This window comes from Phyllobates terribilis, unplaced genomic scaffold (assembly GCF_046119375.1).
Source record: "Phyllobates terribilis strain yellow unplaced genomic scaffold, ASM4611937v1 Scaffold_3__8_contigs__length_932513732, whole genome shotgun sequence".
NCBI classification, from domain to species: Eukaryota; Metazoa; Chordata; class Amphibia; order Anura; family Dendrobatidae; genus Phyllobates; species Phyllobates terribilis.
This window is the reverse complement of record NW_027362763.1, coordinates 746,121,665-746,148,236: the sequence shown is the minus strand read 5'-3', so window position 1 is coordinate 746,148,236 and position 26,572 is coordinate 746,121,665.

Sequence of the window (26,572 nt, the reverse complement as noted above, 5' to 3'; positions counted from 1 at the left end):
CATAGTTTGAGTACTTCATGCATGAACCGGCACATGGACATGAAGCATAAGTTGCAGTGGGAAGCTCAGTGTGCTACAATGCGGCCTAGCCGGCCGGGCCAACCACCGTCTGCCATATCTTGTGCATCCGCGGCCTCTTCATCCTCTGTGACTGGGGGGACAGCAGTCACACCTGTTTTGGGGCGCAGACCTGCCACCTCTTTACCCGCAACAGCCAGCGTGATTGGCAGGTCATCATTTTCTTTGGAGGTGGTAACACCAGCTGGTCTTGAGCGCTGTCCGACATCGATAGCACCACCTTTGGATCAAGGCAACCTAACATGTCCGCCTGCATCTTCCTCACAGACCGGCAGTTTGCCGGGGACACCCTTATCAACCCCGTCTAAGCACAATAGCCAGCCCTCGGTCCCTCAGATGTGGACAAGTAAAAGACCATTTCCTCCTAGCCATGAGAAAGCTAAGAGGTTGAATTTCACCATCTGCAAGCTCTTGGCTACAGAAATGCTGCCTTTCCGCCTGGTGGACACAGAGGATTTTCGAGACCTTATGTCCGTCGCAGTGCCCCAGTACCAGATGCCCAGTCGGCACTACTTCTCAAAGAAAGGTGTGCCTGCGCTCCACCAGCATGTCGCACACAACATCACCGCTTCTTTGAGAAACTCTGTGTGTGACAGGGTGCATTTCACCACAGACACTTGGACGAGTAGGCATGGACAGGGGCGTTACATGTCGCTGACTGGGCACTGGGTAACTATGGTGACAGCAGGACAAGGGGCTGCTGTCCAAGTCTTGCCGTCCCCACGAGTTGTGCGTCAATCCTCTTTATGTCAAAGTTCCTCCACTGCTTCTGCCTCCTCAACCTCCTCTCGGTCTTCCACCTGCACCCAAAGCCTGTCTGGTCATGCCACAAGCTTTCTAACTGCGCAGAAGGGATCCTGCACACCTCCTTACTATGCTGGCAGTAGGGCTCAACGTCATCAGGCGGTTTTTACATTGAAATGTCTGGGAAATGTGAGTCACACAGCTGAGGAGTTGTGGTCAGCTCTGGAGAACCAATTTCATGAATGGTTGTCTCCACTGGACCTGAAACCAGGGAAGGCCATGTGCGACAATGCTGCAAACCTGGGTGCGGCCCTTCGCCGGGGCAATGTCACACACGTGCCTTGTATGGCTCACGTGTTGAACCTGGTTGTCCAGCAATTTTTAGCCCACTATCCCAGACTAGATGGCCTTCTGCAGAGGGCACGGTCGCTGTGTGCTCACTTCCGCCGTTCGCATCCCGCAGCTCAGCGACTTACATCTCTACAGAAGTCGTTGGGCCTGCCACTTCACCGGCTAAAATGCGATGTGCCTACCCGGTGGAATTCAACTCTGCACATGTTGCAGCGACTGTGGCAGCACCGACAAGCCCTGGTGCAATACGTTCTGACGTATAGCCTGGGCCAACGAGATTCAGAGGTGGGGCAAATCACGCTGGAGAGTGGTCTCAGATCAGGGACCTATGCACCCTTCTGCACAGTTTTGAAATGGCGACGAAGATGTTTAGTGCTGACGATGCCATTATCAGCATGACTATTCCGGTGATTTACATGCTGGAGCACATGTTAAACAGAATTCGGAGTCAGGTGGTGGCACAAGAGGAGGTGGAGGAAGTAGAGGAGGAGGAGTTGTATGCGGAAGGGCTAACATCTGCAAGGTCCAGACGGTCGGCAGCACCAAGGCGGCAGGCATGTGAGGGTGGGGGAGATGATTTTACCAGGGCGCATGGTAGCAGCCAAACTAGTGAGGAAGGTGCAGGAGCCCAGGAAGAAGTGGAGAACGAACTGATGGAAGACTCATCAGATGAGGGAGACCTTGATCACATTTCTGTTGTGCGAGGTTGGGGGGAGATGACAGAGGAAGGAAGCATGATTGTTACCTCGCCACCAACACAACAGGGACTTGGTGCTCCTGGATGCGCAACACACATGAGTGCCTTCTTGCTGCACTACCTGCAACATGACCCTCGAATTGTGAGAATTAGAAATAATCCTGACTACTGGGTTGCCACACTGTTAGATCCCCGGTACAAAAGTAAATTTGCAGAAATTATTCCTGCCATAGAAAGGGATGCACGCATGCAGGAGTATCAGCAGAGACTGTTGCAGAATCTTACATGTGCTTTTCCACAAAATACCAGTGGTGCACGTAGTGAATCTCACAGTTCCAACTTGCCAACCGTGGGACCGTCAAGTGTTCAGCACTCAAACCGTAACAGAACCACAGTATCTGCTGGTAACATCAATTTTGCGGAATCATTTCACCACTTTTTTAGCCCATCCTTTGCAAGGCCACAGGAGACAAGAAGTCTGACACATAGTCAACGCCTAGAGACGATGGTACAGGAGTATCTCCAAGTAAACATTGAAGCCACGACTGTGTCACTGGACCCTTGCTCTTTTTGGGCTTCCAATCTGGATAAATGGCCGGAGCTAGCCACTTACGCCTTGGAGATCTTGTCATGCCCCGCAGCCAGCGTTCTGTCTGAACGTGTGTTCAGCGCTGCTGGTGGTGTGCTGACAGATAAGCGCACGCGGCTCTCCACTGATAATGTAGACAGACTCACGTTCATAAAGATGAACAAATCATGGATCCGAAACGACTTTTCTACCCCTGTGTCATCCTGGGGAGAGTAAAAGCTTGATGATTGGTTAAAATCACCCTACCAACCGTTTTAAGCTTTCAAATTACTAATCATGTTTATCTGTATCTTGACTGGAAAATAATTTGGGCTTTGTAGCAGTGTGCAGCACTGATCCTATTAGGCCATCTATAATAAGCTTCACCAGATTTAAAATTAAAAATAATTTTTAGCTGCATCTAGCCCGGAAAATAATTTTGGGGCTCCGAGATGCGCAAGACACATAAGTGCCTTCTTGCTGCACTACCTGCAGCATGACCCTCATATTGTCAGAATTCGAAGTAATCATGACTACTGGGTTGCCACACTCTTAGATCCCCCAAACTTTTCGATCAACCTTTTCATTTTAATAAAGACCAAAAAAATGGTCATTTTTGAAATTATAAGCATTAGCAGGTTGTTAGAAACTGAAATCAAACAGTTTTCAACTCAAAACTTAATTCTAGGTGATGTTACATTTTCACATAGGACCCCTTGTTCGAAAGGAGCTTCTGAACTCTCTCGTCCATTGAATTTGTCAGGTTTTGGATGGTTTCTGCTTCAATTGTTTTGCATGAGGACAGAATACCCTCCCAGAGCTGTTGCTTAGATGTGAACTGCCTCCCGCCATCATAGACACTCCTTTTAATGATGCTCCAAAGGTTCTGAATGGGGTAGAGGTCAGGGGAGCATGGGGGTCACACCATAAGTTTGTCCCTTTTTATGCCCATATCAGCCAGAGATGCAGATGTTTTATGTGCAGCATGAGATGGTGCATTATCATGCAGAAAAATGATCTTGCTGTGAAATACACGGTTCTTCTTCTTGAACCATGGCAGGAAGTGCTGTTTGAGAAAATCCACATACATTATGGAGTTCATCTTTAGCGCCTTCAGGGATCCTAAAGGGGCCGATAATCTCTCTCCCCATGATTCCAGCCCAAAACATTACTCCACCTCCTCCTTGTTGGCGCTGTAGCCGTGTTTGCGTGGGGTGTCCATCAACCAGCCATCCTCCACTCCATTCATCTGGACCATCGAGCGCTGCACGGCACTCATCCGTGAACAAAACAGTTTAGAAATCAGTCTTCATGTAATGTTTGGCCCACTGGAGCCGTTTCTGCTTGTGTGAAGTGGATAGAGGAGGTCGACAGGATGGCGTATGCACAGCTGCAAACCTCTGAAGGACCCTGCATCTTGTTGTTCGGGGGACGTTGGAGGCACAAGCAGCTTCAAAAACTTGTCTGCTGCTATGACAAGGCTTTTTTGCCGCTGCTCTTTCAACCTGACGTAATTGCCTGTAGGAAAGAGTCCTCAATTTGCCCTTATCAGCACGCACACGTGTGTACTGTGAATCAGCTACATACTTCTTGATTGCCAAGACACTTCATCCTGATCATCGCACAATGTTGATTGTAGTCATGCCTTGACCTAAACACTCCACAATTTGTTGCTTCTCAGCAGCCGACACATCCTTTTTCTTTCCCATTTTGGCAGAAAATGTAGGCTGCTTAATAATGTGAGAGAGCCTTCTTAAGTAGTCTTGCCTTTCATTGGACACACCTGCCAAACTAATTAGCACAGGTGTCTGCAATTGCTTACAGTGATATAAAGAGCCCTGACACACATCACCATCAATGAGTTTAACTGACAAACAAACAAATTCTTCCCTTATCACTCCTAAACACTTTTTGCATAATAATTTGGAACGCGGTGTACATGTGCTTTTCCACAAAACACCAGTGGTTCACGTAGTGAATCTTACAGTTCTAACTTGCCAACCGTGGTCTGTATGGAATTGTTCAATAAAGGGCCCAAAATTAAGATAACATAGATGGGAGAGGTCTCTATGAATAGGAATTACTAAGTATTTGATACCCTGTGAGGGCCAGGCAAAGGGAAAGTTGGACTGGATGGAATCCTATATGGATTTAGGGAGGGAGACATCGAGGGCCTCAGACTTCGCTGCATTGATTTTAAAATTTTACCATGTAACAAAGTGATCTATTTATTATTATTATTATTTATTATTATAGCGCTATTTATTCCATGGCGCTTTACATGTGAAAAAGGGGGTATAATACAAGAACAATTTCAATAATCTTGAACACAATGTGACAGCGACTGGTACAGGCGGAGCGAGGACCCTGCCCGCGAGGGCTCACAATCTACGAGGGATGGGTGAGGATACAGTAGGTGAGGGTAGAGCTGGTCGTGCAGCGGTATGGTGGAGCGGTGGTTACTGCAGGTTGTAGGCTTGTCGGAAGAGGTGGGTCTTCAGGTTCCTTTCAGGTTCTATTTCAGCCATAACAGCAGGGATGGATATATGTGATTGAGTGATATATACTAGGACATCATCAGCAAATAGAGAGCACTTGTACTCGGTGCCTCCCACCTCAATCCACCTAATATTGGGGTTATGGCGAATTGATGAGAGCAGGTGCTCCGTCACTAGGATGTATAAGAGAGGGGACAGAGGACATCCCTGCCTTGTCCCATTGGTGATTGTGAAAGGTGATGAAAATGTTCTGACGCACCCCCTGGGCCTTGGGACACCCGGAGCCGGACCCTTTTTGGTGGATGCTGGTGGTTGTAGTCTTCGTGGCGGCGATCCGGTTCCGTGGCTCAGGGCGGTCAAACCAGTGGCGGAACTATTTATGTGGTTTTGATGTTTAAATGTCCGACTACGCCACCCGTGGATTGCGGTCAGAGTGAACCGCCGCTACAGGGCAGACCGCTAAGGCTGGTGTTGTGGGTGCAGCAGAGCGTAGCATAACTCCCCACGGGAGGAGTATAGCCTCAGGGCAGTGTATGCGGAGGATGGGGGTGATGGTGCAGGGCAGCAGCAGTAACGACACGGAGTCAGTGATGCAGTTCAGGGCCTTTACTCACAGTTCTTATTATCCAGACCACGTCTGCAGGTAACGGCTGCCCACGTCGTACTGTGCTCACCAGGTGAGGGGCTCAGACAACTCCCAGATAACTTTGGAGCGCTTCACAGGACCCCCTTTGTGTGTCCTTTGTCTGGCCTTTCTTACCAACACTTCTGTCCGGCTGCCTCGGGCCTCCTCTTGGTAAACTTGGCGCCAGTTTCCCTGACCCTATGTGGTGCCTTCCTAGCGGGTGGAGCAAGGGGCTGCGCCACATAAAATGTCAGAGCCTCCGGTTTCTAGCTGAGGGTCGTTTCCTGCCTCCACTAGTTCGGGGACCGGTCTCCCCCTTTGGCCTGACCCCTCCACGCAGGTGGATTCGGGCGTGCGGTGGCGACTCGCCCGTCCGCACCCCTGGGATCCCTTCATTCCTCGTTCCTGGAGCCTTCTCCGCTCCTCTTCCTTCCTTCTCCCTCTTGCAGGCCTGGGCCTCTGTTACTAGGCCCGCCTCCGGAGCAGAGCTCATGCAGAGCCCCTGCTCCCTGCCACTTCTGCTCAGACTTCTCTGCACTGAACTAAGATGGTGCCCACCTTTTATACTCCCTTCTCAATGCACCCAGGAACTGCTTCCTCCCTGCTCCTGCACTGCAGGGTTCCCCTTCCTCAGTGTTCCCTCCCCCCACTCCAGCCAGGGACAGGGACTGTCGTGCCCATCTCAGGGGCATATTGGTCGCCCTGCCCCACGGCAATGTGGTGTAATGCATGCAGGTGTCGGGTCCTGATCCACACTCCATCCTTATCTGAGAGTGAGATATCACACCTCTGGGTGAGGTGCAATACGTCTGTAGCAACCGAGCCCTCGGTGCTACAGTTCCATTTATCTTCAGCCTAGGTGACGTATTGTGATACAGGGCCGTGATTTTGGCTATAAAAGGGTCCCCTAGACCCCTACCCCAAGCTTTTTAAGAGAATCATATATGGCGTGCCAGGAGACTCTATGGAATGCTTTCTCAGCATCCAACGAGAGTATCTACTTACAAATTTTTAACTGCATCTAGCCCAGGAAATACTTTGTGCCTAGTAGCAGTGTCTGCTAGTCAGCGGATTATCCCGGCTGTTAAGCAAGCTACACCACCAGTAGTTTGGACACTTAATTTTTTCAAAGGAAATGCTTCGGGACCACGGGATACTCAGTGAAGAGCATCAGGAGGCACCCCAAGGCATAGGGGCTGGGACTGGCACTAGGATGCCTTGCGGTGGACAGCCGAGCTCGATCCTTATAAAAGCTTTTTAACTGCAGCAGCTTTAGTGGACGCTACTGGAGCTGGAATTACGCGGCTGCTGGCATGAGACTTGCCCTCCAATAGATCCTTGTAAATGGATTTAAAGTGTATTCATTCAAATTAGAGGGACAATTTAAATTAAAAAGCTTAGAGCTGCCTCCACCACAGGGGGGCTCTCTCGACCCACCAGCGGACAGGCACCAGTATTGGGAGAGGGGGGCTGGCCGTCAGGGTTCACCGCGGCTCTGGCACAAACCCGGCGACACGGAGGTGGCACGGGCAGGAGCGGACTGGCCGTCTCGGCTTCTCACTTTTTGGATTTTAGAAGGGCATGACATGCCTATATCTGTGTCTCCCCCTCCTTTTACTCCTCCACCTCTTTTCTTTTCGCATGACTATATGTACTTGTCACTTTTCCATGTGTTAGTTGTGTCTTCTGAGCAGTTTGTCAGCTTTTGGACACCTTGGAAGGTGTTTTCTATGTGTTTCTATGTGTTTTTGTTTGCCTGCCATTGATTTTAACGGTGTTCGAAGGTGTTCGACGAACAGTTTGACGAACAGTTCGGCGAACACACGGGTGTTCGACGAACCGAACCGAACTCGAACACTACGGGGGTGGCTCAACACTAGCCGCGTCATTAATACAATACACAGCCGCACAGTGCACTGCGCTCGGCCATGCCTGAAGACAGTGTCGGTGGGCGGCAGCGGCAATCAAACAGCTGAGCGGGGAGTGCGGGAGAGGGACGACTGCTATGGGTCCCCCCCAGCTCACGGGCCCCATAGCAGTCGCGTGGACTGCTGCCATTGGCGGTACGCCACTGTTCTTGATGATCAATTAGTTGCACAGAGCACAAAATGTTCTTAAACATTTTTATATACGGTACTGTGCAAAAGTTTTAGGCAGGCATGGAGAAAATGCTGTAAAGTATTTCAAACATAGAAGTGTTAATATTTAGTGTTGATCAAGCGCTAAAATGCTCGGGTGCTCGAAGCTCAGGCCGAGCTCGCCGTGATACTCAGGTGCTCGACCCGAGCAACGAGCCCAATGTTAGTCTATGGGAGACCCGAGTATTTTTGGCGCAGCACCCCCGGCAGTCTTTTAAAAGCCTAAAAAGTGCCCAAAACTATAGTGACAGTGCTCAAATGACATGGGGACAGCATGGGCATCGCCCCAGGAAGCATTTCTGATGCCCAGGTCACTGCTGTCAAAACCGTGGTCAGAGGTATTAAGACACTTTTAAAGGCTCACAATAAAACGTTCAAAAACGAAACTGAAACTGCTTTCCTGTGAAATTTGTTAAGGAACATCCTTTCCAGGGTAAAGACTTGTGTATAAGGTAAAATAAATAACCAAAAGCAAAAATACTCCTCCACACCTTGGCCTATGTTCACAAGTAGCATTTTTTATGCGTTTTTGCACTTTTGTATTGCTTTCAACCGTGACAAATTGCATTCACCGTGAAATGTCATTTTAACATTTTACAAACTTATCTGGCCATGTGCTGTGTGACACATACATACAGTGCTGAAAAGACATGGGAACAGCATGGGGAAGACCCCTGGAAGCATCTCTGACACCCAGGTCACTGCCTAAAAGTGTGCCCATCAGAAGTCATCCTTGCCGCATCAGAAAATGCAGACTTGCAACTATCCCCGTGCAAGTTCTTGTCCCAGGACACTGTTCAATTGTACCTCCCCCATTCCTTGCAATGCAAGTGCAAGTATGCAGCCTGCCACCCACCCACCCCCAGGCTGCAATACCATACTGCTTGCTTGCACTTGAAATTGGGCCTTTTAGGCATGTGGAGGTGGAATCTGGCCACAACGCCATGGCTGCGTTGGCGGCCTGGAATCCATACTCAGTCCCCAGCGGCCCGGCGGCCGGGTGTCCATACTCGGTCCCCAGCCGCCCCACGGCCGGGTGTCCACACACGGTCCCCAGCCGCCTGGGGGCAGCCGAGTGTCCATAAACGGTCCCCAGCCGTCCCTATTTCTCCTGTCAACTTCCCCCCACACACTTTTCTTAGCCCGGCCAGCTTTAGGGCAGCATTGGACGAGACCACCAGAGAACCAGACTCCGCTGGTGGGCCCTGGCTTATCCATCAGGGGAGTTGAGAGTGCCAAGGTGAGGAGCATGATGATGATGATAGAAGTTAGCATCTGCTTTGTTTTCTTTTAATGCAAGCGTAAGTGTGCTGCCTGCCACCCACCCACCCCCAGGCTGCAATGCCATACTGCTTGCTTGCACTTGAAATGGGGCCTTTTAGTTTGGAGGAGGCCGAAGCTGGCCACTACCTCATGGCTGCTTCGGCAGCGAGGTATCCATACTCAGTCCCCAGCCGCCCCTATTTGTCCCGGTGTGCCTTATACATAAGATTAAGCTCGTATACCAAAACATTACTTGTGCCCTCCCCAGTGCATTTAGTGGGAAGTACAGCCTATTCCGCTGTAGTGTGTGCATGCTAAACCCCTGTTCATGGTACATGCGAAGATGCCTCCCACCCTGCACCTGTCGCTGCAGACTTGCTACTATCCCCGTTCAAGTCCTTGTCCCAGGGCAGTGTTCAATTGTACCTCTCCCATTCCTTGTAATGCAAGTGCAAGTATGCAGCCTGCCACCCACCCACCCCCAGGCTGCAATACCATACTGCTTGCTTGCACTTGAAATTGGGCCTTTTAGGCTTGTGGAGGCGGAATCTGGCCACAACGTCATGGCTGTGTTGGCGGCCTGGAATCCATACTCAGTCCCCAGCCGCCCGGTGGCCGGGTGTCCACACTCGGTCCCCAGCCGCCAGGGGGCAGCCGGGTGTCCATAAACGGTCCCCAGCTGCCCCTATTTCTCCTGTCAACTTCCCCCCACACACTTTTCTTAGCACGGCCTGCTTTAGGGCAGCATTGGACGAGACCACCAGAGAACCAGACTCCTCTGGTGGGCCCTGGCATCTCCATCAGGGGAATTGAGAGTGCCAAGGTGAGGACCATGATGATGATGATACAAGTTAGCATCTGCTTTGTTTTCTTTTAATGCAAGCGTAAGTGTGCCACCTGCCGACCACCCACCCACCCCCAGGCTGCATATTACAAACAGAAGTCCCATTATTGGGGAGTGGGTCTCCCATAGTATTTGCTTATGCTTTCCAAGCAAAAGCTTCCAAAAATTAGGACGGAGCAACTTGCAATGCCCCTTACAAGAGCCATGCAGTACAGCATATTACAAACATTATTCCCATTATTGGGGAGTGGGTCTCCCATAGTATTTGCTTATGCCTTCCAAGCAAAAGCTTCCAAAAATTAGGAAGGACCAACTTGCCATGCCCCTTACAAGAGCCATGCAGTACAGCATATTACAAACATAAGTCCCATTATTGGGGAGTGGGTCTCCCATATTATTTGCTTATGCCTTCCAAGCAAAAGCTTCCAAAAATTAGGACGGACCAACTTGCAATGCCCCTTACAAGAGCCATGCAGTACAGCATATTACAAACATAAGTCCCATTATTGGGGAGTGGGTCTCCCATAGTATTTGCTTATGCCTTCCAAGCAAAAGCTTCCAAAAACTCGTGGAGGTCCCAGTAGCTTAACAAGACGTTTTTAGTGCCCCTTACAAGAGACATGGAGGTCAGAGTGGTATAACAAGACGCTTTTAATGCCCCTCAGAAGAGACGTGGAGGTCAGAGTGGTATAACAAGACAGTTTTAATGCCCCTCACAAGAGACGTGGAGGTCAGAGTGGTATAACAAGACGCTTTTAATGCCCCTTACAAGAGACATGGAGGTCAGAGTGGTATAACAAGATGCTTTTAATGCCCCTCAGAAGAGACGTGGCGGTCAGAGTGGTATAACAAGACGCTTTTAAAGCCCCTCAGAAGAGACGGGGAGGTCAGAGTGGTATAACAAGAAGCTTTTAATGGCCCTTACAAGAGACATGGAGGTCAGAGTGGTATAACAAGATGCTTTTAATGCCCCTCAGAAGAGACGTGGCGGTCAGAGTGGTATAACAAGACGCTTTTAAAGCCCCTCAGAAGAGACGGGGAGGTCAGAGTGGTATAACAAGAAGCTTTTAATGCCCCTTACAAGAGACATGAAGGTCAGAGTGGTATAACAAGACACTTTTAATGCCCCTCAGAAGAGACGTGGAGGTCAGAGTGGTATAACAAGACGCTTTTAATGCCCCTTACAAGAGACGTGGCGGTCAGAGTGGTATAACAAGACGCTTTGAATGCCCCTCAGAAGAGACGTGGAGGTCAGAGTGGTATAACAAGACGGTTTTAATGCCCCTCAGAAGAGACGTGGAGGTCAGAGTGGTATAACAAGACACTTTTAATGCCCCTCAGAAGAGACGGGAGATCAGAGTGGTATAACAAGATGCTTTTAATGCCCCTCAGAAGAGACGTGGAGGTAAGAGTGGTATAACAAGACACTTTTAATGCCCCCAAGAAGAGACGTGGAGGTCAGAGTGGTATAACAAGACGCTTTTAATGCCCCTCAGAAGAGACGGGAGATCAGAGTGATATAACAAGATGCTTTTAATGCCCCTCAGAAGAGACGGGAGATCAGAGTGGTATAACAAGATGCTTTTAATGCCCCTCAGAAGAGACATGGAGGTCAGAGTGGTATAACAAGATGCTTTTAATGCCCCTCAGAAGAGACGTGGAGGTCAGAGTGGTATAACAAGATGCTTTTAATGCCCCTCAGAAGAGACGTGGAGGTAAGAGTGGTATAACAAGACAATTTTAATGCCCCCAAGAAGAGACGTGGAGGTCAGAGTGGTATAACAAGACGCTTTTAGTGCCCCTCAGAAGACACGTGGAGGTCAGAGTGATATAACAAGATGCTTTTAATGCCCCTCAGAAGAGACTTGGAGGTCAGAGTGGTATAACAAGATGCTTTTAATGTCCCTTACAAGAGACGTGGAGGTCAGAGTGGTAGAACAAGACGCTTTTAATGCCCCTTACTAGAGCCATACAGTACAGCATCTTAAAAATATTATTCCCATTATTGGGGAGTGGGTCTCCCACAGTCTTTGCTTATGCCTTCCAAGCAAAAGTTGACAAAAATAAGGACAGAGGAACTTTCAATAATGGCAACACGGACCACGGTCACCCTGGTGATATAGTGGTGGTGGAGGCTGAGGATAAGGAGAAGAACATAAAACAGCCGAAATGATGAAGCGTATACCCATGTGTGGATGTGAAGCGGTGCATGGGAATACACCTCCCGAAATAACACAGTGGATTTGACTTTATGTTACTCTGCTGTCATTTGGTGGTGATGAGACGTCTGGCCCAATCGAGCCCTTGTTCATTTTGAGAAGGGTCAGCTTGTCAGCATTGTCAGTTGACAGGCGAGTGCGCTTATCAGTTATATTTCCCCCAGCGGCACTAAAAACCCACTCCGATAACACGCTAGGGGCAGGGCAGGCCAGGACCTCCAAGGCGTACAGAGCGAGTTCATTCAAAGTGTCCAGCTTGGATACCCAATAATTAAAAGGCACAGAGGAATCACGGAGGACTCTGGACGGTCGGCAAGGTACTCCCTCACCATCTTTTGAAACTTTCCACTCCTTGTGAGAGTACCCCGCGCCTCAGGGTCTGTCCGAAGGGAGGGTCTGAGAAAACTGTCCCAGAATGTTGACAGTGTTCCCCTGCCTCTGCTTGATTGGAGTTTCCTCTCTCTCGCTTGTACGCTTTGGTTGGTCAACAAACTGTGACCTCTGCCGCTAGCGTGTTCAGATGGGAATTTTTTTAACAGTTCTGCAGCAAGGGCCTTCTGGTACTGGCCCATTTTTGTAGACCTCTCCACCTCAGGAATAAGAGAGTGAAAGTTCTCCTTGTAGTGGGGGTCTACAAGTGTCACCAACCAGTAATGACTGTCACCCAACATTTTGACAACGCGAGGGTCACGGTTAAGGCAGCTTAACATAAAGTCAGCCATGCGTGCTAGACTGGTAATGGGCAAGATTTCCGTGTCCTCACCAAGATGACAACTGACCATGCTCTCCTCCTCCTCCTCCCCACTGTCCTCAGGCCACCCACACTGAACCGACGGTATGACACTTGTACAGGTACTACCGTCTACAGCGCATGATAACAGCTCCTGTTCTTCCTCCTCCTCCTCCTCCTCTCCCTCATTGTCCCCCAATGCACGTTGGGATGAGATGAGGCTGGGCTGTGTGTAATCGCCCACTACGGCTTCTTGATCCATTTCATCATACTCTGGCTGCAATGTCTCCTCTTTAATTCTCTACAGAGAGCGTTGCAAAAGACAGACAAGTGGGATGCTGACACTAATGATGGCGTCATCGCCACTCACCATCTTGGTGGCCTCCTCAAAGTTTGTCAGGATGGTACATATGTCAGATATCCAGGTCCACTCCTGAGGTCTTATGTGTGGAGTCTGACCTGAATATCGAAGGCCTTGTTGCAGCTGGTACGCCACAACTGCTCTCTTCTGCTCACAAATCCTTTGCAACATGTGGAGGGTAGAGTTCCATCATGTGGGGACATCACACACCAGACGGTGTGCGGGAAGCTGCAAACGCTGCTGCAACACAGCAAGGGCGGAGGAAGCTGTAGCCGACTTGTGAAAATGAGCTGACAGGCGGCGTACATTCACGAACAGATCTGGCAACTCGGAGTACAATTTAAGAAACCGCTGAACCACGAGGTTAAGCACATGAGCCAGACATGGTACATGTGTGATCTCGCCTCAGAGCCGCCACCAGGTTACGGCCATTGTCACACACGACCATGCCTGGATGTAGGTTCAGCGGTCTCAGCCACAGATCTGCCTGCTCTTTCACAGCTGTCCACAACTCACAAGCAGTGTGAGGTTTATCACTGAGTTTCAGCACAGCCTGTTGCCGCTTGGAGGAGGCAGTACTGCAGTGCTTCCAGCTTGTAACTGATGTGGTGATATCTGAGATGGAGGCTGAACATGAGGAGGAGGAGGAGGATAATGGGCAGGAGCTGTACACTGTGTGGGCAAGTCTGACTGACATAGGGCCCACAATCCTCGGTGTGGGGAGCATGTGTTCTGTCCCAAGGTCTGACTGGGTCCCGGCTTCCACTGTGTTTACCCAGTGTGCCGTCAGGGAGATGTACCGTCCCTGGCCACAAGCACTTGTCCACGTGTCCGTTGTCAGGTGGACTCTCCCGGTAACTGAGTTGTTGAGGGCACAGCAGATGTTTTGGGACACGTGCTTGTGTAGTGCGGGGATGGCACACCGGGCAAAATAGTGTCAGCTGGGGACCGAGTACCGAGGGACGGCCACAGCCATAAGGTTGAGGAAGTATTCCGTCTCCACCAGCCTAAAAGGCAGCATTTCCAACGCAAGCAGTGGTGAAATGTGCGAATTTAGGACTGTGTCCTGTGGGGCATTAGCTGCGAATTTCCGCTTTCGTTCAAAGGTCTGGGATATGGACAACTGAACGCTGCGGTGGGACGTGGACGTTGATGCTGTTTCTTGAGAAACTGCCATAACAAGTGAAGACTGAGAGGAGGGGGCATCTTTACATGCAGTATGGACAGGGGATTGCCTTGCACACACAACAGGGGGTTCTATTGCACGCACAACAGTGGAAGAAGCGGTGGTGACAACCGCGGACACTGGTCGTTGACCCTGGGGTTCGCTCCACATATTCGGGTGCTTTGCTGCCATGTGCCTGATCATGCTGGTGGTGGTCAGGCTGGTAGTTTTGTCACCCCTGCTGATGCTGGCATGGCAGGTGGTACAAATGGCCTTTTTGGGGTTTTCAGCAGAGTCTTTAAAAAAATTCCAGACTCTGGAAGATCTACCGCTTGTACTGGCAACATCCCTCATGTTGGTGTTATGGGGAACGGTTGCCCGCCTTCTGTGTGCGGCCACCACACTGCTTCTTCCTGCCTGTTGGGGTACTCTGCCTCCCTCCCTCTGTGTGCTGCTGGCCTCACTCTGCATGTCCTCCTGCCACGTTGGGTCAGTTACTAGATCATCCACCACCTCCTCCACTTCCACTTGCGCACCACGATGCTCCTCCTCACTTCCTGGCAATTGTGTCTTGTCATCGTCCACCTCTTGTGACAAATTGCCAGCGTCGACTTCCTGTGACCGTGGCTGTTCAAATATTTGGGCATCGCTACATGGGATCTCCTCTTCCACCACTTCAAGCGTAGCAGGCGAGGGGCTCAAATAAGGAAATGGACCAGTGAACAGCTCTTCAGAGTGTCCAAGTGTGGGATCAATTGCTGTCTGACGACACTCTGCATGGTGGGAGGAAGGAGCATCAGGGTGAGGAGAAGTATGCGGTCGAGATTCACGGCTACTAAGAGTTGACCGTGTGGAAGACAGACCGGAGGTGGTGGTGCCCAGGTGACTGGAAGTGTTATCTGCTCTCCAATTAATAACCTGTTCACACTGATCAGTTCGCAATACTGGTGTTGTTCTGTGCTTCCCTAGTAATTCGGTCAAGAAGTGGGAGCGAGAAGATGTGGCTGTTGGTTGTGGCACATTTTCACCTTGGCCACGGCCCCGTCCTCTGCACGCACCATCACCAGAATGTCCAGTTCTACGTCCCTTGCCACTCGCCTTGCCCATTGTAAAGGAAGTAAAATAGCTTACACTCGCACTATTAATGGAAAAAGGGTAATAAAAAGTTGATTAGAACCGTGGAAGAAGAAAACCACAGTTCTATTTCTTTGGCCTACACCCGACTCTTTTATGCAATCAGAGCAATCAGGGAGAAACTATTGCTGTTTTTCCTTACGGAAAAAATACCAAAACCTGAATAATAGAGATTTTTTACCGTGGAATGGCAAAACCACAGTTATTGTTTACTAGTGTATACCAGACTTTTTAAAATATATAGATTTGTGGCTGAACAGTGAGCGACACACTCAAACTATTTTTTTTAGATACCAAAGGCCCAAAACTGGATACTACACAGATTTTACCCGTTGAACTGCAAAACCACACTGGGATTTGTCAGGCATACACCAGACTATTTTCAACAGATATATTTTTGTGTCAGAACACTCAGGAGACACTACTGTTTTTTTTTACTGCAAAAAATGCAAAAAGCAGGATAATAGAGATTTTTTACCGTGGAACAGTAAAACCACAGTTTTAATTTACTGGTGTATACCAGACTTTTTAAAATATATAGATTTGCGGCTGAACAGTGAGCGACACACCCAAACTATTTTTTTTTAGATACCAAAGGCCCAAAACTGGATACTACACAGATTTTACCCGTTGAACTGCAAAACCACACTGGGATTTGTCAGGCATACACCAGACTATTTTCAACAGATATATTTTTGTGTCAGAACACTCAGGAGACACTACTGTTTTTTTTTACTGCAAAAAATGCAAAAAGCAGGATAATAGAGATTTTTTACCGTGGAACAGTAAAACCACAGTTTTAATTTACTGGTGTATACCAGACTTTTTAAAATATATAGATTTGCGGCTGAACAGTGAGCGAAACACTTAAACTGTTTTTTTTTTAGATACCAAAGGCCCAAAACTGGATACTACACAGATTTTACCCGTTGAACTGCAAAACCACACTGGGATTTGTCAGGCATATACCAGACTATTTTCAACAGATATATTTTTGTGTCAGAACACTCAGGAGACACTACTGTTTTTTTTTACTGCAAAAAATGCAAAAAGCAGGATAATAGAGATTTTTTACCGTGGAACAGTAAAACCACAGTTTTAATTTACTGGTGTATACCAGACTTTTTAAAATATATAGATTTGCGGCTGAACAGTGAGCGACACACTCAAACTATTTTTTTTTTAGATACCAAAGGCCCAAAACTGGATACTACACAGATTTTACCCGTTGAACTGCAAAACCACACTGGGATTTGTCAGGCATACACCAGACTATTTTCAACAGATATATTTTTGTGTCAGAACACTCAGGAGACTCTACTGTTTTTTTTTACTGCAAAAAATGCAAAAAGCAGGATAATAGAGATTTTTTACCGTGGAACAGTAAAACCACAGTTTTAATTTACTGGTGTATACCAGACTTTTTAAAATATATAGATTTGTGGCTGAACAGTGAGCGACACACTCAAACTGTTTTTTTTTACATACCAAAGGCCCAAAACTGGATACTACACAGATTTTACCCGTTGAACTGCAAAACCACACTTCTGTTTCTGTTGCCTATACCAGACTCTTTTCAACAGATATATTTGTGTCTGAAAAATCAGAGACACACTTTTTTTTGGGTGGTGGGGGGGGACACCAATAGGTTAATAAGACGGGTATTTGTACAGTGTGTAGGAGGAAAAAAAAAGAGGATTTAGATGAAAAAAAAGGATTTTTACTGGCCCCCGAGACCTGCAGCTAAGTCCAACAATTTCAGAAACAGGAGCACACAGGACTGTAATGCAGCGCTTGCTGGTATAACCACTGCGTCTCCTATACAGCCTGCCTACCTGATGTCTGGGATGGATATTAGTCCTGAGAAGGACTGTTTGTTTGTTCTGGCTGCCTTTACAGACCCTACACTAACTATTTTGCAGCAAAATTCTCTCCCTAGCTCAACAGCGCTGTCCCTACACTGTCTGATCCGTAGCGTCTGTGTCCAAGATGGCGGTGCCCGGTTTTAAATACTCGAGGTGTGCGGCCAGCCAATCACTGTAATGCCCACAAACAAGATGGCTGCGGCATTACAGTGACTGGCTGGCAATCCCTGCATGTTAATTGGCTCTGTAAAGAGCGCCAAACATGCAGGGCGGAGACCCGAGCTCCTGCCCGAGTTACCCGGAAATGCTCGGTGCTCGCCGAACATCCCGAGAAGCGTGATGCTCGGGCGAGTACTGAGCAGTGTCGAGCATGCTCGCTCAACACTATTAATAGTTTATTTTTATCAATCAAAATTTAAAGTGGATGAATGAAAGAGAAATCTTAATCAATTCAACATTTGGTTAAAGTTGTCTCTTGCAATGATAGGTTGATCTCTGCTGGAACTTTACTCAGCACTTATGTCTGTGTTGGTTAGAGCCCCTCGTACTGTCACTTTTTGATTAAGGCAATAACTCCCAGTAGTTTGGTCAATTGCAGTCTACCCTTCATAGTTATAGTACCATGTTACAGTGTGGCGCCCCTGAGGGTTCGACCGCCACAGGGATGCTGCACTTCTCTAATGGAGTGTAGTGTTCCTCCTCTGAGGTAAGAACAGTGTGATGGTCAGGACCCCACCTCCACATCCAACACCACACTTCTCCCACCAGAGTGGGCTAGAATGCACTAGGTGCTGCCCTTCCTGGTAATCGGGAGACTGGGGAACCAAGAGATAGGGGACCCATTTAGTGGGTGAGGGTGGAGGACTCACATTTTAGTGACACTGTAAATTTCATATTTAATACACAGCCATTTTGTTTCTTGGCTCTTTGACTGTTCCTTATCGTGATCTCTCCTCCCTGAGCGTGGATCCTGTGTGGACCTGCAGAGGACGGGGACATGGCCCCTCGTACCCCGGCCTTGGGTCGAGGGGCAGGCTGCAGATAATGTATGTCTCAGCCCGGTCAAGGACCATGACCAAGAAGGCCCAGAGCTTAAGAGTGTAGCTCCATGGCAAATGGATCCCAGGGAGGATGCAGACGGAGCGGTATACGCTACCTGTCCTCGCCAACCTGATATATTCAGAGGGATTCCGGCTGCAAGAGGGGTACCGGCCCCCGACCTTGCTACTCCACGTCCTGGTCGGAAAAGCCCGGTAGGCCCTGAGGATCCCATCGGGTATCGGAAGGAGCGGAGCTGCCACCCGTACCCTTTTTCTGAGAGAAGTTCAGAGGGAGACCCAGCCTATCTACACACACACAGACAGGAAAGGACCCGGTCTGAAGTCTAGGAACACTCTGGTGCGGGGTCCTGATTGAACGCTGGACTTACTCGGAGGTTGTAGGACCCCCCTGTCTCTGGTGACCGCAGAACTCCATGAGGAGCAGAGAGAAGCCTTGCAGCTGTACTCTTCAACGTGAGTAAAAACCCTGGAAGTTAACCCCTATGGCCTCCGGACTCTTTATTCTGCATTGCACCGCGCTATGCAGCACCAGACCTCCTAGACTACTACACCCTCCATCCTGTCCCTCTGCCCTGAGGCCCTCCTCCACCTGTGGGGAGTAGTGACAACGATGGCTGCCATAACACCATGCCTCAGCGGACTGCAGCAGCGCTGGTGGCCTTCACCAGGTGCCACAGGTGGCGTAGTCGAGATCAGCCACTCAACCCGGATAAGCCCATGCCATCTCTTTTATTTTAGTGTGACGACCCTGGGCACGGAGCGGGTCCGGGCCACGGCTGCACCCCATCTCTACATCACGGGACCCGACTCCGAGTCCCCCATCTCCTAGGGTAGGGCTTACAGAAGGCGCGCGTGAGTCACACAACAGTCCCTCACACACAAGACTCAGTCTTCTAGCCATCTCTGGCAAAGCACTTCTCTTCACACTCAGACATTGGTTTCCAAATTCAACTGGTATGGCTTTCTCCTTGCCCTATACACACGATGCATTCTTCACAATTCTCACTTTTGCCTCTGCTGTCACAATATTTTCAATGGTGTATCTCTCTGCTGCATAGGTGGAATGGTCTTCTTCACTTGTCTCACACCTACAGGCAGGAAAGTTCTTACCTTTTATAGCCTGCTAGATACTACAGTGGATATGTAAATGGCAATGGATTGACCCGATGCTGATCCAGGACTCCATTGCTAACCTCATGCCTGACTTAACCTAGAGCACATTAAACTTTTAGAACACTGCAAAACCGTCACACATTATAAGAAATACCTCATACAATTGTCTCGCAACCCAACGACACCTTGCATTTCTTGACAGATCTATCACATTGCAAAGTCATTAAATTCATATTGTATTACCCATACATTAATAAAGTATTGCTGTAACACACATTCTAACTATAAAGGTTAAAAGTACCTATTTTTTCCCTTCACCCATGACAGCACACCTGAGAGAGTGATCCGCCCACCAAGGACAGGAAAGCTACTGAAATAAAATGGTGGCATCTCTTCCTCACATCAGTTGGTTTCCTGTCCTTGAAGGGAACCTTGTGCTGAAATGCACAGTGTAGAGGACGAAGTCTCACCCAGCCCTGTCCCAGTGTTTGGAAAAGCAGGCTACATGCCTGTGGCTGCGGCCATTCATGGGCCCAATGTGGGCTCTGCTGCATGTCTGAGACGCTCAGAATGTCTCAGACTGCCACGCTGCCCTCCTCCTGTTGCACTCCCCATGTCTGCTCTCCACTTCGTGCAGCATGATGGAGAGGCCGGGAGGTTCGCCTGGTGTTGGTGCGCTTTGCTGACGTCACGGACACAAGGCACACCAGGAATGGGCGTGCCTGAGTGACTTCACAGGGGGCACACCAGAAGAAAATGGGCGCCCTACGCTAGCAACGCCGGCCGATGCTCATCCTGGTTGGTTCTCGCAGGGGGTGGGGGGGCAATTACCTGAGGGACTGGAGGAGGCGGACCCAGAAAATGGCATTGTAGATCACTTTTTAAAAGGTGAACAGTCCACAGAGAGGCTGCTTATGCTCCAGCTCAACCTTGTCTCCCTGGCTACCATGGAGGATCAAAGCAAGCAGCAACCACCACCAACTCACCATCAGCATGGATGCAGCTTTGGGGGCCTTGTACAATTGTAATCTCGCAACCAATAAGTGGGTATCAAGATTTATAAAATCCTGTGATAGGTCCAGACCAGTCCCACTCCCAAAGGTTCCCCCATGGGATCTAAACCTAGTACTAGAAGCATTGACCAAAGATCCATTTGAACCCTTACAGGGATTGTCAGCTAAGTATCTTACCCTTAAAACTATCATATTGGTAGCACTGACATCGGCCCACAGGTTGAGCATTATACAGGCCCTTTCTACAAACCCTCCCTATACACAGAGATACGAGGATAGTGTTATACTGAGACCAGATCCGGCTTACCTTCCTAAGGTAGCGCTAAAATTTCATAGAACTCAAGAAATTATCCTGCCCTCCTTTTGTAACAACCCCAGGAATCCAGGGGAAGAGAAATTTCACAACTTAAATGTTAGAAGAATACAGCTACAGTATATTTCTATGACCAGTCAGTGGAGGAAAGCCCAGTCACTGTTTGTAGCCTTTCAGGATAGCAGGAAGGGATATGATGTATCCAAAACCACCATTGCAAGGTGGATCAGAGTGGCCATTAGTTAAGTCTACTTTGCTAGTGATGCTCTGGTTCCTGAGGGCATCAAGGCTCACTCCATCAGAGCTGTGGAAACCTCCTCGGCTGAAAAAGCGGAGGTATAGATTGAACAGATTTGTAAGGCCGCTACCTGGTCCTCACTATCTACCTTCTTTAGGCACTACAGATTGAATCTATCCTCCTCTTCTGACTTAACCCTTGGTAGAAGGGTGCTGCAAGCAGTGGTCCCTCCCTAAGGTGTTTCATTGTCCAGAAATCTCTAAGGTGTGCTGTCATGGGTGAAGGGAAAACACCAAGGTTACTTACTGGTAGCCAGTTTTTCCAGAACCCATGACAGCACCCATATATTTCAACTCTTTTTTTTTCTCACCATATTTGTGTGCACTATAGATTGGGTGATTTTTTGGATGTTGTGTTGGTTATGTGTATAATCTGTTCGAAGGTCCTCTCATGCTCCGTAACCCAACTTTTATTACCTTTTACTTCAGTAGGTTTCCTATCCTTGATGAGCAGATCCCTCTCTCAGGTGTGCTGTCATGGGTTCTGGAAGAACAGGCTACTGGAAAGTAACCTTGGTGCATTTTATTCTCTTATATAGTGCCAATAATTTCCACAGTGCTTTACAGACATTATCATCACTGTCCTGTTTGGGGCTCACAATCTAAATTCCCCACGAGTATGTCTTTTGGAGTGAGGTAGGAAACCCACGCAAACATGGTGAGAATATACAAACATTTTCCTAGGTGAGAAATGAACCAAGGACCCCAGTGCTACAAAGCAACAGTGCTAACCACTGAGCCATCGTGCTGCACTATTGGACTTAGCAATAGTACTTTGCTGGGAGCATGCAGTACAAGATAGCATAGCATAACATTATATTTATATAGAAATTACATAACTTTTGTGGTATTTCTACTGCAACAGGGTAAACAGTAATTCAACCATTAAAGGGACTCTGTCAGCACAGAATGACTGTTTAAACGAAGTAGAGGCGCTCGGTGCACCATAGTGTGGCCAAACATATAATTACACCTTCCCATGTGCTTTTTTTCCATTTATCTCCGCCCTTCTTTGGTTAAATCAAGCCAGAGCTGTCAATCAAAGAAGATAAATGGAGATAGAGGGAAAACAAGCTGGTGGGAAGGTGTAGTTAAATACAGTGCCTACAAGTAGTATTCAACCCCCTGCAGATTTAGCTGGTTTGATAAGATGCAAATAAGTTAGAGCCTTCAAACTGCAAACGAGAGTAGGTTTTATGAACAGAAGCATAAATCTTACAAACCAAAAAGTTATGGTGCTCAGTTGAATTTTATTAATTTTTAAACATAAAAGTGTGGGTCAATTATTATTCAACCCCTATGTTTAATATTTTGTGGAATAACCCTTGTTTGCAATTACAGCTAATAATCGTCTTTTATAAGACCTGATCAGGCCGGCACAGGTCTGTGGAGTTATCTTGGCCCACTCCTTCATGCAGATCTTCTCCAAGTTATCTAGGTTCTTTGGGTGTCTCATGTGGACTTTATTCTTGAGCTCCTTCCACAAGTTTTCAATTGGGTTAAGGTCAGGAGACTGACTAGGCCACTCCAACACCTTGACTTTTTCCCTCTTGAACCAGGCCTTGGTTTTCTTGGCTGTGTGCTTTGGGTCGTTGTCTTGTTGGAAGATGAAATTACGACCCATCTTAAGATCCTTGATGGAGGAGCGGAGGTTCTTGGCCAAAATCTCCAGGTAGGCCGTGCTATCCATCTTCCCATGGATGCGGACCAGATGGCCAGGCCCCTTGGCTGAGAAACAGCCCCACAGCATGATGCTGCCACCACCATGCTTGACTGTAGGGATGGTATTCTTGGGGTTGTATGCAGTGCCATCCAGTCTCCAAACGTCACGTGTGTGGTTGGCACCAAAGATCTCGATCTTGGTCTCATCAGACTATAGCACCTTGAACCAGTCTGTCTCAGAGTCCTCCAAGTGATCATGAGCAAACTGTAGACGAGCCTTGACATGACGCTTTGAAAGTAAAGGTACCTTACGGGCTCGTCTGGAATGGAGACCATTGCGGTGGAGTACGTTACTTATGGTATTGACTGAAACCAATGTCCCCACTGCCATGAGATCTTCCCGGAGCTCCTTCCTTGTTGTCCTTGGGTTAGCCTTGACTCTTCGGACAAGCCTGGCCTCGGCACGGGAGGACACTTTCAAAGGCTGTCCAGGCCGTGGAAGGCTAACAGTAGTTCCACAAGCCTTCCACTTACGGATGATGCTCCCAACAGTGGAGACAGGTAGGCCCAACTCCTTGGAAAGGGTTTTGTACCCCTTGCCAGCCTTGTGACCCTCCACGATCTTGTCTCTGATGGCCTTGGAATGCTACTTTGTCTTTCCCATGTTGACCATGTCTGAGTGCTGTTCACAAGTTTGGGGAGGGTCTTAAATAGTCAGAAAAGGCTGGCAAAAGAGATCTTTAATCCACACATGTGAAGCTCATTATTCTTGGTGCCTGAACTACTTCTTAATACTTTAGGGGGACCAAACAGAATTCTTGTGGTTTGAGGGGTTGAATAATAAATGACACTCTGACCTAACTTTTAACGTTTAAAAAAAAAAAAAAAAAAGCAAAAACAAAATTTGCTGCAGTGCATTTCCCACTTCCAGGCTGATCTACAGTACAAATGTCACAATGCCAAGTTAATTCCGCATGTGTCAACCAGCTAAATCTGCAGGGGGTTGAATACTACTTGTAGGCACTGTATATTGCCACACCATGATGCACTGAGTACTTGGTTTGAACAGTCATTCTGGGCTGACAGAGTCTCTTCAAAATATATGACAGTCAAGAACATGGCTTTTCAACCTTTTTCTAGTAGGGTATCGCTAAACAGACCCTGATGTCCATGCCTTACCATCTATTCTGAAAGTTAAAAATATTTTTCAATTTACTTTATTTCCTAAACTATCTATAATGTTAAAATTAGTAGAAAATTAGTTAGTTATATAGCTACACTAGAGATTCCTGCAGCTAGAGATAAAACTATACAGTGTTTCACCACTTACATAATAGCTCTCAGCAGCAGCTAGAGGGAGCCTCACTGATGAAGTCCGCTTCAGAGCTTGAGAAGCATTGGTCTAGACTCTAGAACATTATAATCCACATATTATTAGAATGTTTTTGCAAGAGGATGGCGGATCTCTTTTCAACCTACTTACATACACTCACGCAACTAAACATATATAACAGACTGTATCTCTTGATTAATTCAAGACCTTTTATTACAATACAATATAGTACAGCACACAAATAGATAAAATCTTAAAAACAAAAAAGCACAAAGTTGCATCATTAAAGTGGCTCTATCATCAAATTTCACAATACAAATGATAGACTTGATTAAATATGGACCTGATGAGACTGGTATATTTACTTTAAAAAATGATATTAGAATTGCTGCAAAATCTTGGTATTAAAATGGGCATTTTATGAGTCCAGGGACTCATAAAATGTTCATTGGAATATCAGGTTGGAAAACGTAGGTTCTGTTCAAATGTCCAGTTGCTATCTGTAACAGACCCAATAATTAAAAAATTACTGGATTTGTGACCGATGGAACAAAAACAGATGCAAAATGGATCCTTCATTTAAAAACAAAGACCAATCTGTTTAAAGACACTCTGATTTCCGTTTTACATCTGTTTTTGTCAATTTGCAATGGATCTGTTGTTATTAGCGGTATCTGGGTATGCTCAATACTAAAAAACAGATTCAATATGGATGGCATAACAGATCACCATCTGTTATGCTAAATTTCCATAGACATCAATGACGGATCAAGAGGCTATCGGTTTTTTTCAGTTGGGCAAAAATATTGTGCAGACTGTTTTTGATCCAGTTAAAATGTTTGGCAGATGGATTGCAACCAAATGAAATTACACAGGTCTGCAAGTTTAAAATTGTTTGAAAAGTAAGAGGTGATTTTTATATACTGTTGATCACTGAAATCAGTAAAAACATTGAAAAATTTACATCACATACAGTTTTTTCACAAACACTCCATAGGCTTTTTCTAGCACCATATTTTGACCCCTTTGCGTGACCTTTGGCGGATGATATTGGTGTCATTATATTGGTTAGACATTAATGAACACTGTGCTGCAATTGGCTGCTGTGGACAGAGAAGATTTTCTTAGCCCAGCTTGCAAAGAGTGTGGTGGTGTCCATAGCATCCAATCATAGCATATCTTTCATTTTACCTCAGCATTATGAGAAATGAAAGCTGCGTTGTGATTGGTTGTTATGGCCAGTAAAGGCAGATTTTTTTTAGTCACAGTTCATAAAAGTGTGGTAGTGTCCATAGCAATCAATTAGAGCACAGATTTAATTTTACCTCAAAAGTATAAGAACTGAAGGCTGCACTGTGTTTGGTTGCTATGGGGAGCAAAGGCAGATTTTCTTTATTCCTTTCAGTTTTTATTAGTTGTGGTGGATTAAGCTTCTGCTTCTAACAACGTGATCAAAATGGCTACAAGGGGGTGTCGTAATTCACCCGACAACTTTTGCTACATTTGTGATTTTTTTCTAGTGAAGAAACAATGAAGTAACATTATGGACTTAGTAAGAAAAGTGTATTATGCGTACTTTGGTGTAAAACTAGGTGATCAGGATAAGTCGTGGGTTCCACATGTAGTGTATTCTGCTTGTGTAGAAGAACTATGACAGCGGTCTAAAGGGAAGAAAGAGAGCTTTTGTTTTGGCATGCCTATGATCTGGAGGGAACTGAAAAATGATAGTGATGACTGTTAATTTTGTACATGCAACGTGGAAGGATTAAACCTTAAAAATAAAAGGGAAATTATATACCCGGACCTCCCTCAGCTATATACCTTGTTCCTCAAAGTCCAGGAATACCTGTCCCTTCACATCCGAAGAAACTTGAAGATACACCTGATTCAGAACATGAAGAGCAGAATTCTGACGCTAGTCCCCAAAAGCCATAGCTTTATTCACAGCTCGAATTAAATGATTTACTGAGGAACGTGGAACTTCCTAAACATTCTGCAAAACTTTTAGGCTCTAGATTAAAGGAAAAGAACCTGCTAGCTCCTGGTATCTGCTTTTGATGCTACAAAAGCAGAGAAAATGTATTCCTTCCATACTTTTCTCATGATGGTGCTCTGGTGCATTGCAGTGATGTTCCTTGGCTGACAGAATAATTTAACATTGACTATAATGTGAGCGAGTGGAGACTATTGATTCATTAAAAAAAAAAGTCTGAAAGCTGTGCTACTGCACAATGGCAACAACTATGCTCCAGTGTCAGTAGGGCATTCTGTGCACTTGAAGAAAAGCTATGAGAATTTAGACTTTATTCTCAAGAAATTTAACTATGAGGATCAAGGATGATCAATATGTCATGATCTGAAAGTTCTCTCTTTGCTCCTTGGGCAGCAAGGAGGATACATGATGTACCCATGCTTTTTGTGTGAATGGGACAGCCAGGATAGAACTCATCACTGGAGCCAAAAAAGTTGGCCAATGAGAACATATTTGCAACCTTGACTC